Consider the following 15,814-nt stretch of genomic DNA (forward strand, 5'->3'; position numbering starts at 1 on the left):
AAATATACGGCACCATTTTCTAATAAATCAACTGTATGTGATCATAATAAAAATTAAAAGAAGTGTCCAGAAGGGTTTTACTCAGTGCCTAGAACGTATATAAATAAAATACAGGTTTACATTATTATTAACATTCACTTCATGGGAATTTTTGATTCACTGTATGTTACTATAATGCAAACATTTGTTATATACTGTACATGCAGAGTGGAAAACTTCTGGACACCAATTTCATTTTTAATATAAAACATACTTATTTAATAAAAGTAGTGCTGCCTATTTTGTTTTTAGTTTGTGTATCAAGTGTTGTGCAAACAACCACTTCACAAATGAATGGACAAAACATGTGGACACATTTTACAGTTCAGGACACAGCTACACCTCCAGGAAAAGGGACATTGTTTTGGAGGACAGTGAGGTACACATTTTGGATAGATGGGTTTGTAAGAGGCATTAAAGAGGCCATCTATGGAAAACAGCCATCCCTAAATGGGCGTGGAGGCCTTTAACGTCATGTATGTCATTGGTCTCTGTGACGGTACGCTTCGCTGGTTCTCATCCTACTTATCCAACTGCACTTTCAGTGTTACTTCCGATTTGTGTTTGTCACGTGGAATCTTCTTGGTGCTTGCTGGGACCTCTAGTCCTCCTTATTGCCCTGCTGGATTATTATTGGACTTTTTTGAATTTTTATGTGCGGCACTTTCTTTTGTACTACGTTTATTTGGATTATGTGATGATCTTTTGTGCATAGCTGCATTCGTTTTTAGTGTTAAGGAATTATTTGCGCGATTTGATTACTTTACATCTTCAACATTAATGACTATTCCAGTTTATTGTGACCAACTACTACTAGCTATTACATGATTAATGAGAACCTTCAGACACATGAAGTAGCTGGCATTCTCAGAAAGAGACAAGCAAGGGCAGCCACCATATTTTCCCAAATACAGTTTTCCTTTAACCACTTAAGACCCGGATAAATATGCAGGTTAAGGACCTTGCCCCTTTTTGCGATTCGGTACTGCGTCACTTTAACTGACAATTGCGCGGTCGCGCGACGTGGCTCCCAAACAAAATTGCCTTCCTTTTTTTCCCACAAATAGAGCTTTCTTTTGGTGGTATTTGATCACCTCTGCGATTTTTATTTTTTGCGCTATAAACAAAAATAGAGCAACAATTTTGAAAAAAAATTCTATATTTTTTACTTTTTGCTATAATAAATATCCCCCAAAAAAGATGTAAAAATGTTGTTTCCTCAGTTTAGGCCGATACGTATTCTTCTACCTATTTTTGGTAAAAAAAAAAAATCGCAATAAGCGTTTATCGATTTGAAAACGCTATAAATTTTGCGCAAACCAAATAGGGGATAGTTTTATGGCATTTTATTAATAATTTTTTTTTTACTACCAATGGCGGCGATCAGCGATTTTTTTCGTGACTGCGACATTATGACGAACACATGGGACAATATTGACACATTTTTGGGACCATTGTCATTTTCACAGCGAAAAGTGCTATAAAAATGCACCGATTACTGTGAAAATGCAATGCAGTGAAGGAGTTAACCACTAGGGGGCGCTGTAGGGGTTAAGTGTGACCTGTGTTTCTAACTGTAGGGGGGCAGGGCTGGACGTGTGACGTCAGTGATTGTCTTTCCCTATATCAGGCAACAGACGATCACTGACATTGCCACAATGAAGAACGGGGAAGGTGTGTTTACACACACCTCTCCCCGTTCTTCAGCTCCTGTGACCGATCGCGGGACACCGGCGGCGATCGGGTCCCGCGGGCGCGGAGCTTTGGACCAGGTCGTGAGCGCACAACCCCACGGCTGGGCTCTTAAAGAGGTTGTACAGGTATGTGCTTGTGCCCAGCCATGCCCTTTTGCCGACGTATATTGGCGTGAAGGGGTCCTTCAGTGGTTAACCACTCAACGACCACCCTATAGCAGATTTACTGCTACAGGGTGACTGTTGTGTGCAGAATCACGTATATATGCATGATTCTGTACTTCTGCATAGGCCCTTTCTGCTGCGATTAGTCACAGCAGATTCCGATCAGTGGGTTCCAGTCAATTGATGTCCACCGGCACCCGCTGATCAGCGAGGAGAGACACACGATGGAGCTATGTAAACAAGGCAGAGGGAATAAAATCCACCACATCCCTTAGTAAAAACACAACACAATGTACACAAAAATACTGGTTATGCACACATTTAACCCTTTGATCGCCCTAAATGTAAACCCCTTCCCAGCCAGTGTCATTAGTACAGTGACAGTGCACATTTTTAGCACTGATCACTGTATTAGTATCACTGGTTCCCACAAAGTGTCAGTTAGCATCTTACTGTCCGTCATACGTCGCTGACAGCCGCCATTACTAGTACAACATTTTTTTTTACAAATTCTAGTGTACGTATATCATAGTTTGTAGACGCTATAACCTTTGTGCAAACCAATCATAATATGCTTATTGGAATTTTTTTACCAAAAAGATATGTAACAGAATACATATTGGCCTAAATATATGAAGAAATTTGATTTTGCTTTTTAATACTGGGTATGTTTTATAGTAGAAAGTAAAAAAATATTTTTTGTTTATGGCACAAAAAAACCCCAGCAGTGATCAAATACTACCAAAATAAAGCTTGATTTGTGTGTGGGGGGGGGGACACAGATTTCACTTATGGACAGCGTTGTATGATCATGCAATTTTTAGTTAAAGTAAACTAGTGCCGTATAGAAATTAATGGCCTGGTCATAAAGGGGGTAAATCTTCCACAGGTCATGTTTAAGTGGTTGCAAACCTCCGACATGAAATATGAGCAAAGTATACTCCTCTATAGTGTGTACTTGTCTCAATCCGGTGCACTAAATGTCCTTTCGCTCTGCTGTCTAGTTTCTCTGTTATCTGCATGAGGAACTTCTGACAGGCTTTCCTGACACCAAGAGATAAAAAGGTGACAATGTAGGGAGCTCCAACACACAGCTTGTGATTGACAGCCTAAATTTTCTTCCTGTGTGTTTTGTGAATGGTGTTGTGTACCTTACCTCCAATCAGCTCTCTGAGCACTTCTCACTGAGATCTGCAGAGTGTAACTTCAGCTCCTTGCTCCCTGTAGGAGTAAAGAGGGCTGAGGATAAACAGGGATAACTTATGTAGGAGGATTTGTTTCATCTCTGTGCATCACCTGAGGCTAGTCATTTCACTGGCTTTATGTAAAAGGTTTACAACCACATTAAGCCTTATAAAGGCCTAAATTGTAGGCTATCAATCCACCCGACACCCGTCTTGGGAATTCCGAAATATGCCTGCTTATGATGCCAAAATCCCACTGCTGGTTCCTTCACCTCACATCTGTAAACCTTGGGGGTAGGGTGTTTCCTATATTTACCAAATAGGTTCAAACCTACCTTAGAATGCAGCAGTCAGTGAAAGAGAGGAAGTTATACAGCGCAGGATCTCCGAAAGTCCACGTGTTATGCTTTCCAACTGCTCTTGTTAAATCAGCCTGCAGTGGATTACAGAAAATTCAAATAAGTAAAGTAAACTTTACTTTATATCATTAATAGCACAATCATCATGTTTATCGGTTGCCTGGAATTGCTGCTTATATTTCAAAGTTAGGGCATTGGCAAAACAAAAAATAAAATAAAAATACAAATACATTTTGGATGGAGTGTGGAAGGATTAGAACCCCTGTCAAATTGCATAGCTGTCTGTGTGCCTGCTGAAGGGATTCATCCTCTCTCTCTACATCTTAATGATCAATCAAAACATTTACAGTTGTCACAAAACTAAAGAGGAGGGTATAATAAAAGTACATATAGGGATGTCAAATGTCTAATGATTTATGCATATGAATGGTTATAGGAATTTTTCATGCCTAGGGTCAATTTTCCATCGCTGTCCTGCTCCCGGGGAGCGGTTCTTTGCACGTACAGCTTGCTATAAAAGTGAATAGCCATATTCATTTTATTGCACCGACATTAAACCATGCATGTACATCCGACATATAAACTGAATGTGAAATCCCTACAGCTTTAGTCACGTCGCTTACCTCTAATGAAGTATGTGCCATGTTTAGGCTGCTGAACCCTCATTGATTACACGGTTTGTTACACCATCTTTGATCGGGGGAGAATCTGATAAGTCACAGGATTTTCTTCTCCATTCACAGATTGTTACATGCCGTGTAATCAATGGAGGAGATAGGAGGGGGCATGTTCCCGTCAGAATGAATGCCCTGATGAAGTCAAGTGACGTAACGCGTAGGGCGTAAACAGAGGCAGACACAGACTGAAAGTGACATATCAGGAAGCGCATCCAATTTTACAGCTATTTTACACATTTTTATATTGTGAGTGTTACTCTTTTTAAATAAAGTGGTTACTAGTAGATTACTACACTATCGGCGCTTTTTTTTTTTTCTTTCCTTAGCATGAGCAAGGCAAATATGGCTGCATGAATAAGTGCAAGTCTTAAAGGAGACTTTGGAATTGGCGATACCCTGTTGGACGTATATATTTGTAATCGGTTTGGTGTGGGTGTTATTAAATCACAAAAGATTTATTCATTACCACAGATATTTTGGAAGCTTAAGAGAGAAAAAGATAGATAGAGATTATATTAATATATATATTTACACACACACACACACACACACACACACACAGTGGGGATCGAAAGTTTGGGCACCCCAGGTAAAAATTTGTATTAATGTGCATAACGAAGCCAAGGAAAGATGGAAAAATCTCCAAAAGGCATCAAATTACAGATTAACCACTTGCCGTCGCCGCACCGTCGTTATACGTCCACAAGGTGGCTCTCCTAGGCGAGACCACGTAAATGGACATCCTACCTTTTAGCCGCCACTAGGAGCGCACGCGCGCGCCCCCCGCTCGCCCCCGACTCCCGTGCGTGTGCCCGGCGGGCGCGATCGCCGCCGGGCACACGCGATCGCTCGGTACAGAGCGGGGAACGGGAGCTGTGTGTGTAAACACACAGCTCTCGTTCCTGTCAGCAGGGGAAATGCTGATTTTCTGTTCATACAATGTATGAACAGAAAATCAGTGTTTCCCCTAGTGAGGCCACCCCCCCCCCCACAGTAAGAACACACCCAGGCATACTTAACCCCTTCCCCGCCCCCTAGTGTTAACCCCTTCACTGCCAGTGGCATTTTTATAGTAATCTAATGCATTTTTATAGCACTGATCGCTATAAAAATGCCAATGGTCCCAAAAATGTGTCAAAAATGTCCGAAGTGTCCGCCATAATGTCGCAATACCGAAAAAAAAAATCGCTGATCGCCGCCATTACTAGTAAAAAAAATATTAATAAAAATGCCATAAAAATACCCCCTATTTTGTAAACGCTATAACTTTTGCGCAAACCAATCAATAAACGCTTATTGCGATTTTTTTTTACGAAAAATATGTAGAAGAATACGTATCGGCCTAAACTGAGGAAAAAAAATGTTTTTTTATATATTTTTGGGGGATATTTATTACAGCAAAAAGTAAAAAATATTCATTTTTTTCAAAATTGTCGTTCTATTTTTGTTTATAGCGCAAAAAATAAAAAACGCAGAGGTGATCAAATACCACCAAAAGAAAGCTCTATTTGTGGGAAAAAAAGGACGCCAATTTTGTTTGGGAGCCACGTCGCACGACCGCGCAATTGTCTGTTAAAGCGACGCAGTCCCGAATCGCAAAAAGTACTCTGGTCTTTGGGCAGCAATATGGTCCGGGGGGTAAGTGGTTAAACATTCTTATAATATGTCAAAAAAAGTTAGATTTTATTTCCATCATTTACACTTACAGAAAACAAAAAAATGGCGTCTGCAAAAGTTTGGGCACCCTGCAGAGTTAATATCTTGTACTGCCTCCTTTGGCAAGTATCACAGCTTATAAACGCTTTTTGTAGCCAGCCAAGAGTCTTTCCATTCTTTTTGTGAGGTATCTTTGCCCATTCTTCCATACAAAAGTCTTCCAGTTCTTTGAGATTTCTGGGCTGTCTGTCATGCACTGCCCTTTTAAGGTCTATCCATAGATTTTCAATTATGTTGAGGTTAGGAGATTGTGAAGGCCATGGCAAAACCTTCAGTTTATGCCTCTCGATGTAATCCCCAGTGGATTTTGAGGTGTGTTTAGGATCATTATCCATTTGTTGAAGCCATCCTCTCTTTAACTTCAGCTTTTTCATAGATGGCATCAAGTTACCATCCAAAATTTGCTGAAATTTTATTGAATCCATTTTTCCTTCTACTCGTGAAATGTTCCCTGTGCCACTGGCTGCAATACAACCCCAAAGCATGATTGATCCACCCCCATGCTTACCAGTTGGACAAAGGTTCTTTTCATTAAATTCTGTGCCCTTTCTTCTCCAACGTACCTTTGCTCATTCCGGCCAAAAAGTTATATTTTAACCTCATCGGTCCACAGAACTTGTTTCCAAAATGCATCAGGCTTGTCTACATGTTCATTTGCAGAGTTTAAACGCTGATTTTTGTGGTGAGGACGTAGAAGAGGTTTTCTTCTAAGAAGGAGCTGTGGTGGCTCAACGCGATTGGCACTGCGCTGACAAGCCATTCACCTCTGCAGCTAGAGGTTCGGATCCCGGTCTCGGCTTCATGTGAATTGAGTTTGGTGGTCTCAGCCCGGCTCCCGGTGGGTGTGCTATGCAAGGTAAGCCTGTGCTTAGTACGCCCACCCCCCTCCCACAAAAACCACCACACCTACACACGCACTCTAAATTGGGTTAACACACTCACATTGACCACGCGGTCTCTAAAAGAGAGGCGAAGGACTAATGGGGCTGGTTGAGCTGGCTAATCCTCTCACTCCCTTATAGGGAGTCCCTCTGCCCCGTTGGGCTTCAAAGCGGAGCAGGTAGGGCGGGCTGTGTGGGAGGACCCCCTCACACACCCGCCATTGCCACCCGGGGCATGGAGAAAGGTGGCAGATTGCCTCTGGGGGAGGCCTGCCTACTCCCAACTCCTGCAGTCCGGCTCCTCTCTCGAGTACACGCACAAAAAATACACTTTAAAAAATAAAAAAAAAATAAAAAAAAAAAAATAAAAAAAAAAAAAAGAAGAGGTTTTCTTCTGATGACTCTTCCATGAAGACCATATTTGTACAAGTATCTCTTTATAGTGGAATAGTGTACCACAACTCCAGTGTCTGCCAGATCTTTCTGGAGGGATCGTGCAGTCAAACGTGGGTTTTGAATTGCTTTTCTCACAATCCTGCGAGCTGTTCTGTCTGATATTTTTCTTGGTCTTCCAGATCTTGCGTTAACTTCCACTGTTCCTGATGACTGCCATTTCTTAATTACATTCCGAACAGAGGATATTGAAATCTGAAAACGCTTTGCTATCTTCTTATAGCCTTCTCCAGCTTTGTGAGCGTCAACTATTTTCAGTTTCAGTTTTCTAGACAACTGCTTAGAAGAACCCATGGTGCCGATTGTTGGGGCAAGGTCAGATGAGTCTGGATATTTAAAACCTTTGAGATCGACATCACCTGGTCTTCCCAGACGATGATTGAGAACAATCAATGACACTGGCAGGTCTCAGCTTTGCAAAGGGGGTAGTTCATGTTATAAATTCTGCAGGGTGCCCAAACTTTTGCAGACGCCATTTTTTTTGTTTTTCTGTAATATTGAAAGTGTAAATGATGGAAATAAAATCTAACTTTTTTTACATATTATAAGAATGTCTAATCTGATGCCTTGTGGAGATTGTTCCATCTTTATATACACACACACACACACACACACACACATACACACACACACACACACACACACACACACATACATACACACACAAACAGTGGGTATAGAAAATAATCACTTCCCCTTTAAAATAATCACATTGTGTTGCATTGCAGCCTGTAATGAATAATGTAATGTTTTTGCCTTCTCCAGCTGTATTTATTTGTGCAACTTAAAAAATTGTAACACCAACATGTCAGAAAAAAAAAACAGACTCACCAAGTTGGAAAAAGGATCACCCCCTTATGTCAGTATTTTGCTGAACCACATTTTTCTATAAAATTACAGTTTTTAGTCTGTTGGGATATATCTCTACTACCTTTAAAATATTTGCCCACTCTTCTTTGCAGAACTGTGCAAGTTCAGTTAAAGCGGGAGTTCACCCGAAAAAATGTTAACATTCGATTGGCCCTAATTACGGGAAGCAGAATCGGGTGTTTTGGTTAAAATCAATGCAGTACTTTTTTGAGATAGATGTTCTCCCGCCGCTTCCGGGTATGGTCTTCGGGACTGGGCGTTCCTATTTGATTGACAGCCTTCCGACGGTCGCAAACAGGGCGTCACGAGTTGCCGAACGTCGGTGCGGCGCTATACGGCGCCTGCGCACCGACGTTCGGCTACTTTCGGAAACTGGCGACGCGCTGTATGCGACGGTCGGAAGGCTGTCAATCAAATAGGAACGCCCAGTCCCGCAGCCCATACCCGGAAGCCACAGAGAACATCTATCTCAAAAAAGGTAAGTACTGCATTGATTTTAATCAAAACACCCGATTCTGCTTCCCGTAATTAGGCCCAATCTACTGTTAAAAATTGATTTTTTGGGTGAACCTCCACTTTAAATTTAATGGTTACCAGTTGTGGACTGCAGTCTTCAAGTCATTCCACAGATTTCCAAAGGGGTTTAGGTCTGGGCTCTGACTAGGCCTTGCAAGGATGTTCACCCTTTTCTCCTTCAACCACTCTGTGGTCATTTATGCTGTGTGATTTAGGTCCTTGTCATATTGGAAGTTAAACCTTATTTCCATTAACAACTTTTTGGCAGCAGATTTTCCTCAAGGATTTGATGGCATTTTGCACCATCCATTTTTCCTTCTATCCTGACAAGTGCTCCAGTCCCTGCTGCAGAGAAACACCCCCATAAAAGGATATTACCACATCCTTTCATTACTGTAGGAATGGTGTTATCTGGATGGTGAGCTGTATTGGATTTCCAATAAGATTTTAGTCTCATCTGACCATAACACCTTTTTCTATGTGGCCTCAGAATCTTCAAGGTGTGTTTAACCACTTAAGGACCCCTTCACGCCGATATACGTCGGCAGAATGGCTCCCGCAAAACCAAGTCCGAAGCACCGTGACCATGGCCGCGGGAGTCCCGCGATCGGTCCCCGGAGCTGAAGAACAGGGAGAGCTGTATGTAAACACAGCTTCCCCGTTCTTCACTGTGGCGCTGTCATCGATCATGTGTTCCCTAATATAGGGACACACAATCGATGACATCACACCTACAGCCACATCCCCCTACAGTTAGAAACACAGATGAGGTCATACATAACCCCTTCAGCGCCCCCTGTGGTTAACTCCCAAACTGCAACTGTCATTTTCACAGTAAACAATGCATTTTTAATAATTTTTTCGCTGTGAACATGACAATGGTCCCAAAAATGTGTCAAAATTGTCCGAGGTGTCCGCCATGTCGCAGTCATGAAAAAAAAAAAAAAAAAAAATAAAAAAAAATCGCTGATCGCCGCCATTAGTAGTAAAAAAAAAAAAAATTAATAAAAATGCAATAACACTATCCCCTTTTTTGTAAACGCTATAAATTTTGCGCAAACCAACCGATAAATGATTAAACTAAACTGAGGAAAAAAAATAATGTTTTATATATTTTTGGGGGATATTTATTATAGCAAAAAGTAAAAAATATTGTATTTTTTTCAAAATTGTCGCTCTATTTTTGTTTATAGCGCAAAAAATAAAAAAACGCAGAGGTGATCAAATACCACCAAAAGAAAGCTCAATTTGTGGGGGAAAAAAAGGACGCCAATTTTGTTTGGGAGCCACGTCGCAGGACCACGCAATTGTCAGTTAAAGCGACGCAGTGCCGAATCGCAAAAACTGTCCGGGTCCTTTAGCTGCATTTTGGTTCGGGGTCTTAAGTGGTTAAGTTGGTCAGATGAGACTAAAATGTAATTAAGTGGCTCAAATTATAATTTTCCTTTTAAGAACATCAGTCATATTAAAAATGAAGTTGCTATATTTTGCATAAATACTTCTAGGTTACATAACAAGTATGCATCAAATATAAAAAAAAGTAAATTTTTATCTAGGTTATCTTTTCAGACTTAATGACTTAAAATGGGTTGTAAAGGTAAATGTTGTTTCACCTCAATGCATCCTATGCATTAAGGTGAAAAAACATCTGACGGTTTGGGGGAGGTGAAAACATCTGATGGTAGGGGGGGGGGGGGTGTTTGTTTGCCGCTGCCTCACCCCCACCCAAAAAAAATAAATGTAAAAAATAAAAACCAACAACACCACCAGCCGCCACTTGTAGGAACTCTAATACAGGAGGTGCGTTAACCACTTCAGCCCCGGAAGATTTGGCTGCTCAATGACCGACCATTTTTTGCGATACGGCACTGCGCTGTTTTAACTGACAATTGCGTGGACGTGCAACGATGTACCCAAACAAAATGGTACTATTCCCCCACAAATAGAGCTTTCTTTTGGTGGTATTTGATCACCTCTACAGTGTGTTCTAACTGTAGGGGGGATGGGACTGACTAGGGGAAGAGATTGATCGGTGTTCATACATTGCATGAACACACACTCAGTCTCCTCGCCCCTGAGACCACTGGGATTTGTGCGTTTACACACACACATCCCTGTTCTCTTTCTGTAATGAGCAATCGCAGGTGCCCAGACACGCTTCAGGCATGCGCCACTGGAGGCGTCTTAAAGAGCCAACGTACAGCTACGATGTATAACTGCAGCGGCTGGTCTGGAAGCGGTTAATGGCCAGATCATGGCCTTAAACCCTGCAGCCACCACATCAGAAAGCTGCAATATAATACATTTTTGGTTTTAATACCAACTTAAAGCAATCTGCCCACCCACTGGTTATAATAACAAGGTAAAGAGGTCCATTTGTCCTTTGTATTGTTCCCTGATACACAAAGAAGCTGAAAAAAGTCACAAAAAGCCAGTATGTAGTTTAAAGTATTTCCACTTGCATTTGCAGTGCTTCTACTTACATATCAAACAATTAAAAGGATTCAACCATTTAGGAAACACAAAAGGAAAGAGGAGCACTGACAGATGTAACGGCACTGACAGCAGGTTTGGAACATGGCAATTGATGAAACAGAGAGATTAGAGTGAAATATTTCAGATTTTACAATATTAAGCCTTAAGCAGTTGGAATGCATCCAAGAGAGATGGAAAAACGACTGTCTGAGATAAATTTGTGAACAACTGAGGAGAAAGAAGAAGATGATGAGTGGAGTTAGGCATTACCTGCATACAAATGACAGCAGGCTTTGATTAAATACTTTAAGGACGAAAATACATTCAGTACAAATCAAGGTGGTCCACGAAGGTAAAGGCAAACCTTGAGACAAAAAGAATAAATTCTCCTATCAAAGGAGACAAATGAGACTTCGCCTGTGAATCCACAGAATTAAAGTCTTCTTCTACCACCATGCATCACTCTTAATGAGAGTATGTAAAATAGCAAAGGTGCCTTTATGAAAGATCACGGAGCTGCCGATTTAATGATAGCAAGCGCATTTTGGAACATTCCCTACACAAAAGCCTGATCCATGCACTGCAGAACGCATGAAGGTAAAAAAGAAAAAACCTTGTGTCTTTGCAATCACTTTAAATGTGTTTTACATTTGCTTTATTGGTTGATAGTACAATAAGGCATCCAGCATCCTAGCAACCAAAGACACAGTCACATAGAACTGACAATGGGCGTAACTTGATGGGGAACACACAGAGACCAGTTCGCCATCAGGTCTGCTTTGCATGTTACCTGCCAAAGGATATTTGTATCTGTCCATCCAGTCTCTGCCACACAAAGCACAGATTTGTACAGCCCTGTCTAGCAGGGGAGGAAACACGAACTTTCACTGACGCAGCTTTACGTTCACTTACAACTCCCCTCCCACCACCCATCCTGTGGAAAAGTAGAAAGTGTAAGGAAAACCGCCCACAGATGTGTTCACCTGCTAGGAATGGGTTCAGTGTTGGAATGAACATAAACATTTAAAAGCATAAGTTCACCTTTAGTAACATGTTATGGCAATGGACGGACACAGCTCCTTAAATCTTGACAAGTGGGACGTCCCCAAGCAGTGTCAAAAAACGAGGGGTGGGAAATATATCAGTAAAATCAGTATTAACTTCACCCCAAAACGAGCAGAGCTCCTCAACAGAGGAGGTGCAACTTTAAACAGCCGCCGGCAAAAACTAGCAGCTGAAAAAAGCATCATAAGATGCACTCACAGCAACCATGTAAATTCTAGAAAAAGAGTGAACGGACGAGCAAGTCGCCGCCTCGCACACCTGTGAGACCGACGTCGAAAAAAAACAAAACAGGAAGCACCAATTGCCCTGGTCGAAAATGCTGTGACCGGAAAGGGGGGCCCGCCCCTTAGGCGCATAGGCCTGTATGATGGCCTGCTTGATCCACCGAGAAATGGTGGTCGACGAGACACCGACACAAAAGAGAGTTAGAAGCTCCGAAACGGAGCCGTAGTAGGCTGGTATACCCGCAAAGTGCGTACCACGCCTAAGGTATGAAAGGCCGAAACCTCCTTCGGAAGAAAGGAAGGTCGCGGGAACACTATCACCTAATCCTTATGGAGGATCAAGCATGGCGGCTTGCAAGACAAGACCGCCAACTCAGAAACCCCTCTAACAGAGGAAAAAGACGGCAACTAAAGGGGCCACCTTCTGAGATAGTGTCAAGAGAAAAATCTCTCTGGATGTTTCCAAAAGGAAGGCTCCTGAAGAACCGAGAGCACCAGAGTCAAAACTCATGAGGGGAAGAGATCAATCTGGAGCGATTAGAATTCGGGATCTCCTCAGCCTCCACTCTGTGGAGCGGCCGAGGAAGCAACTACCATAGAGGAACGGCAAAAAAGTCACCAATACAGACTCCACAGGGCCACCAGCGCGACTGACGCGTCTGTACCAGATCACTAGACCTGGCCACTAACTTTGACACCCTTGCGGCGGAGACAAGCGGCCAGGGGATCCATGCCCTGTGAGGCTCACATCCTGCAAGGGAGCCGAAACACCCCAAGCACAAAGACCAGTCGCCCTGGTCCAGCATCTGGCGACTCCAGTAGTCCGCCTGCCGTTATACCCGATGGTAGACCGAAGTCACGGCAGTGGCGTTGTCCGGCTGAAACCAGATCGGTCGACCACAAGGAGAAGCATAGCCTGATCGCCTAAAATAGTAGGACAATGAACAGTAGACAGCACCTGGTATTCCCAGGCGGTCTCCCACCAGGCACTAGCCAGGCCCGACCTGGGTAGCTACCGAGACCAGACACATTCAGGGAGGTGTGGCCGTAGGTCCACGCAAGTCCAGCGACTCAGGGCCGACTGGACCCCCCGGTTTTGTGAACCCCCTCAGGTTCACAACCCCTGAGCTGGCATCCGTTGTTAACACCGACCACTGGAAGGAAGAAACAACTTCCCAGAACGAAGAGTCTGGGATCTCTTTCACCAACTCAGAGAGACTGACTAGGTGGCGCACCAGAGGCAAGAGATTTTTACCATATGGACAGTATTTCCCCTGGAAAACCAGGGTGTAGAACTGGGCATACAGTACCGCCTTGAAGGAGGCTATCCACAGGCCCCGAACCAGCAGGCGCCCGGAGAGAAGACTGATTGCGTGATGCCAATACCTTCACCGCAGACTGAAGAGTCTGCAATTTCTCCAGGGGAAGAAGGACCTTTGCCACCGAGGAGTCTGGGTCAACACTAGATACTCCAACGCTGAGTCGGAACCTAGCATGACCAGGATTTAAACCCTGGGTCGCACACATGGAGGGTAGGCTTGCTGCCACTGAGCTACACCTTCTGGCCTAAACGTTTAACACCCACCCGAATCTTCAGAGGGTCTGAATGGGAATAACCCATCCACTAGGTAGGAGACAGAAGCTGCTCTCAGAAGTAAGTCGTCCAAGTAGCCATGAGGCAAAGCCTCGCTGTCCCAACAAAGTTAGGATAAGTGCGAGCTCCTAGCTGAAAACCCATGGCGCTGACGCCAGATCAAAAGGGAGGGTCACAGGCTGACAGAGACCCTCTCTCATCACGAAGCACAGAAAAAAACACTGTGACATGCGCAAAACGGGACATGCATGTATGCGTCCCTGATGTCCGAGGACGTCAGGACATCCCCCGGATAGAGCGCAGCTACCACCGACGTTCACAAAGGTATTTAGGCCCGGCGTATCCCCGCGTATTTCAAAGGGGGCGACTTATATTTAAATTAAGCGCGCCCCCGTTTCGATTGAACTGCGCATGCGCCGGGCTAAAAATAGCCCCGTGCGCATGCTCCAGTTCTCGGCGGAAAACGTCAATGACGCCGACGTGTGCGTCATTGACGTAAAGTCGTATTCAAGAACGACTTAGTAAAACGACGTACCCGACGGAAAAAGACGACGCGGACCCGACGCCATACGTGGGACTGGCGTAAGGTTACCCCTCATATAGCAGGGGTAACCTTACGCTTACGCAAACGACGTTAGCGACGGTTACGCAACGCGATTTTGTTCGGGAATCGGTGTATCAGGCTCATTTGCATAAACAAATGAGACCTGAACGTAAACGCCACCTAGCGGCGAATTACATTTAGGATCCGACAGTGTAAGTGACTTACACTAGTCGAATCCTAGCCTAAATCCGGCGTATCTTGTTTTGTGAATACAAAATAATGATACGCCGGCGGGAAATTCGATTTACGCCGGTGTATCAGTAGATACACCGGCGTAACTTGTTTGAGAATATGGCCCTCTGTGGGAATCCCAGGTGCTAACCTGCTGCCACCACTAGCATGTGGGGAAGGACCCAGATACTGACTCCAATATTTACATAGTGTGTATTATAATATGCACACCTGTCCATACAAATAAACAAATAGCTCCTAGAGCCCTATTCAGGGCCTCTCACCCACTTGCTGCGCTGACCAGGAGTAACCAGGGGACTCACCTCGGGAGGAGACTGCCCTCCGCTCTCAGCACACAGCGTATGAGGAAAAGAACCGTGAGGTAACTGTGCGGCATTGCAGGGACCTGTGTTTAAACAGGAAAAGCCTCCTAGGGCATTTTTATTTAAGGATAAGACACAGATACAGCATAAAAAGCAAAACCTTTACAGGTGTCACTAATCGGTCAGCGTCTAACTACTCGCTGAAGTATAATCATAAACATCTGTGCTCATCACAGGGCTTTTTCCTCACAGGAAAGCCCAATACAAAAAAGAAAAAACACAGGCCAGATAACACAGTCCCCTCAGGAAGGCCCCCTGACAGCAGCAATGTTAGCAATGCAACAAGGGAAAAGGAGCAGGGAAGGGAGGAGAATAGGCCCCCCGAACCCCAGGAATGCCCAGCCGTACCAACCCACCGAAGCAGGAGGGACTGTACTTACCCGTCCAAGAAAGGACTCAATGACGTATTCCTGACAGAACTACAACCGCAATGGAAGTAGCTGTCGGCCCGGTCCACTGTGAGTGAGACAACACCACAGCCCAGTCATATGTGAACCTCAGAGCAAAGCTCACCGGTCCCCCCAAGAGTCATGGAGTATGGCGTGGCAGACCAAGCCTCTTTGCAAAGGTGTGTCCACGCTTGCTGGTCGGACTGTGTAGACTACAAGGATCTATATTATCCAGTAGAAACCATGAACCAATGTAATTAGATCACAGTGGCCTGTGAATAAGTGTCCATAAAAATAAACACGAAACAAAAGTCCATCAATAGGAGGTATATGGCCACATCATCGTCATGGAAAG

At 43.7% G+C, this 15,814-nt stretch overlaps 1 protein-coding gene across 1 annotated transcript in view; it reads right to left on the reverse strand.

Annotated features, from left to right (window-relative positions):
* Nucleotides 1–15,814, reverse strand: part of ZNF407 (zinc finger protein 407) — a 651,163-nt gene that overhangs the window by 630,684 nt on the left and 4,665 nt on the right. Inside the window, exon 2 of the mRNA XM_040353884.1 lies at nucleotides 3,418–3,515. The gene's annotated coding sequence lies outside the window, so the exon portion shown is untranslated. The remainder of the gene's footprint in view (nucleotides 1–3,417; nucleotides 3,516–15,814) is intronic.

The sequence above is a fragment of the Rana temporaria genome, chromosome 5 (genome assembly GCF_905171775.1).
Source record: "Rana temporaria chromosome 5, aRanTem1.1, whole genome shotgun sequence".
In the NCBI taxonomy this organism is placed as follows: Eukaryota; Metazoa; Chordata; class Amphibia; order Anura; family Ranidae; genus Rana; species Rana temporaria.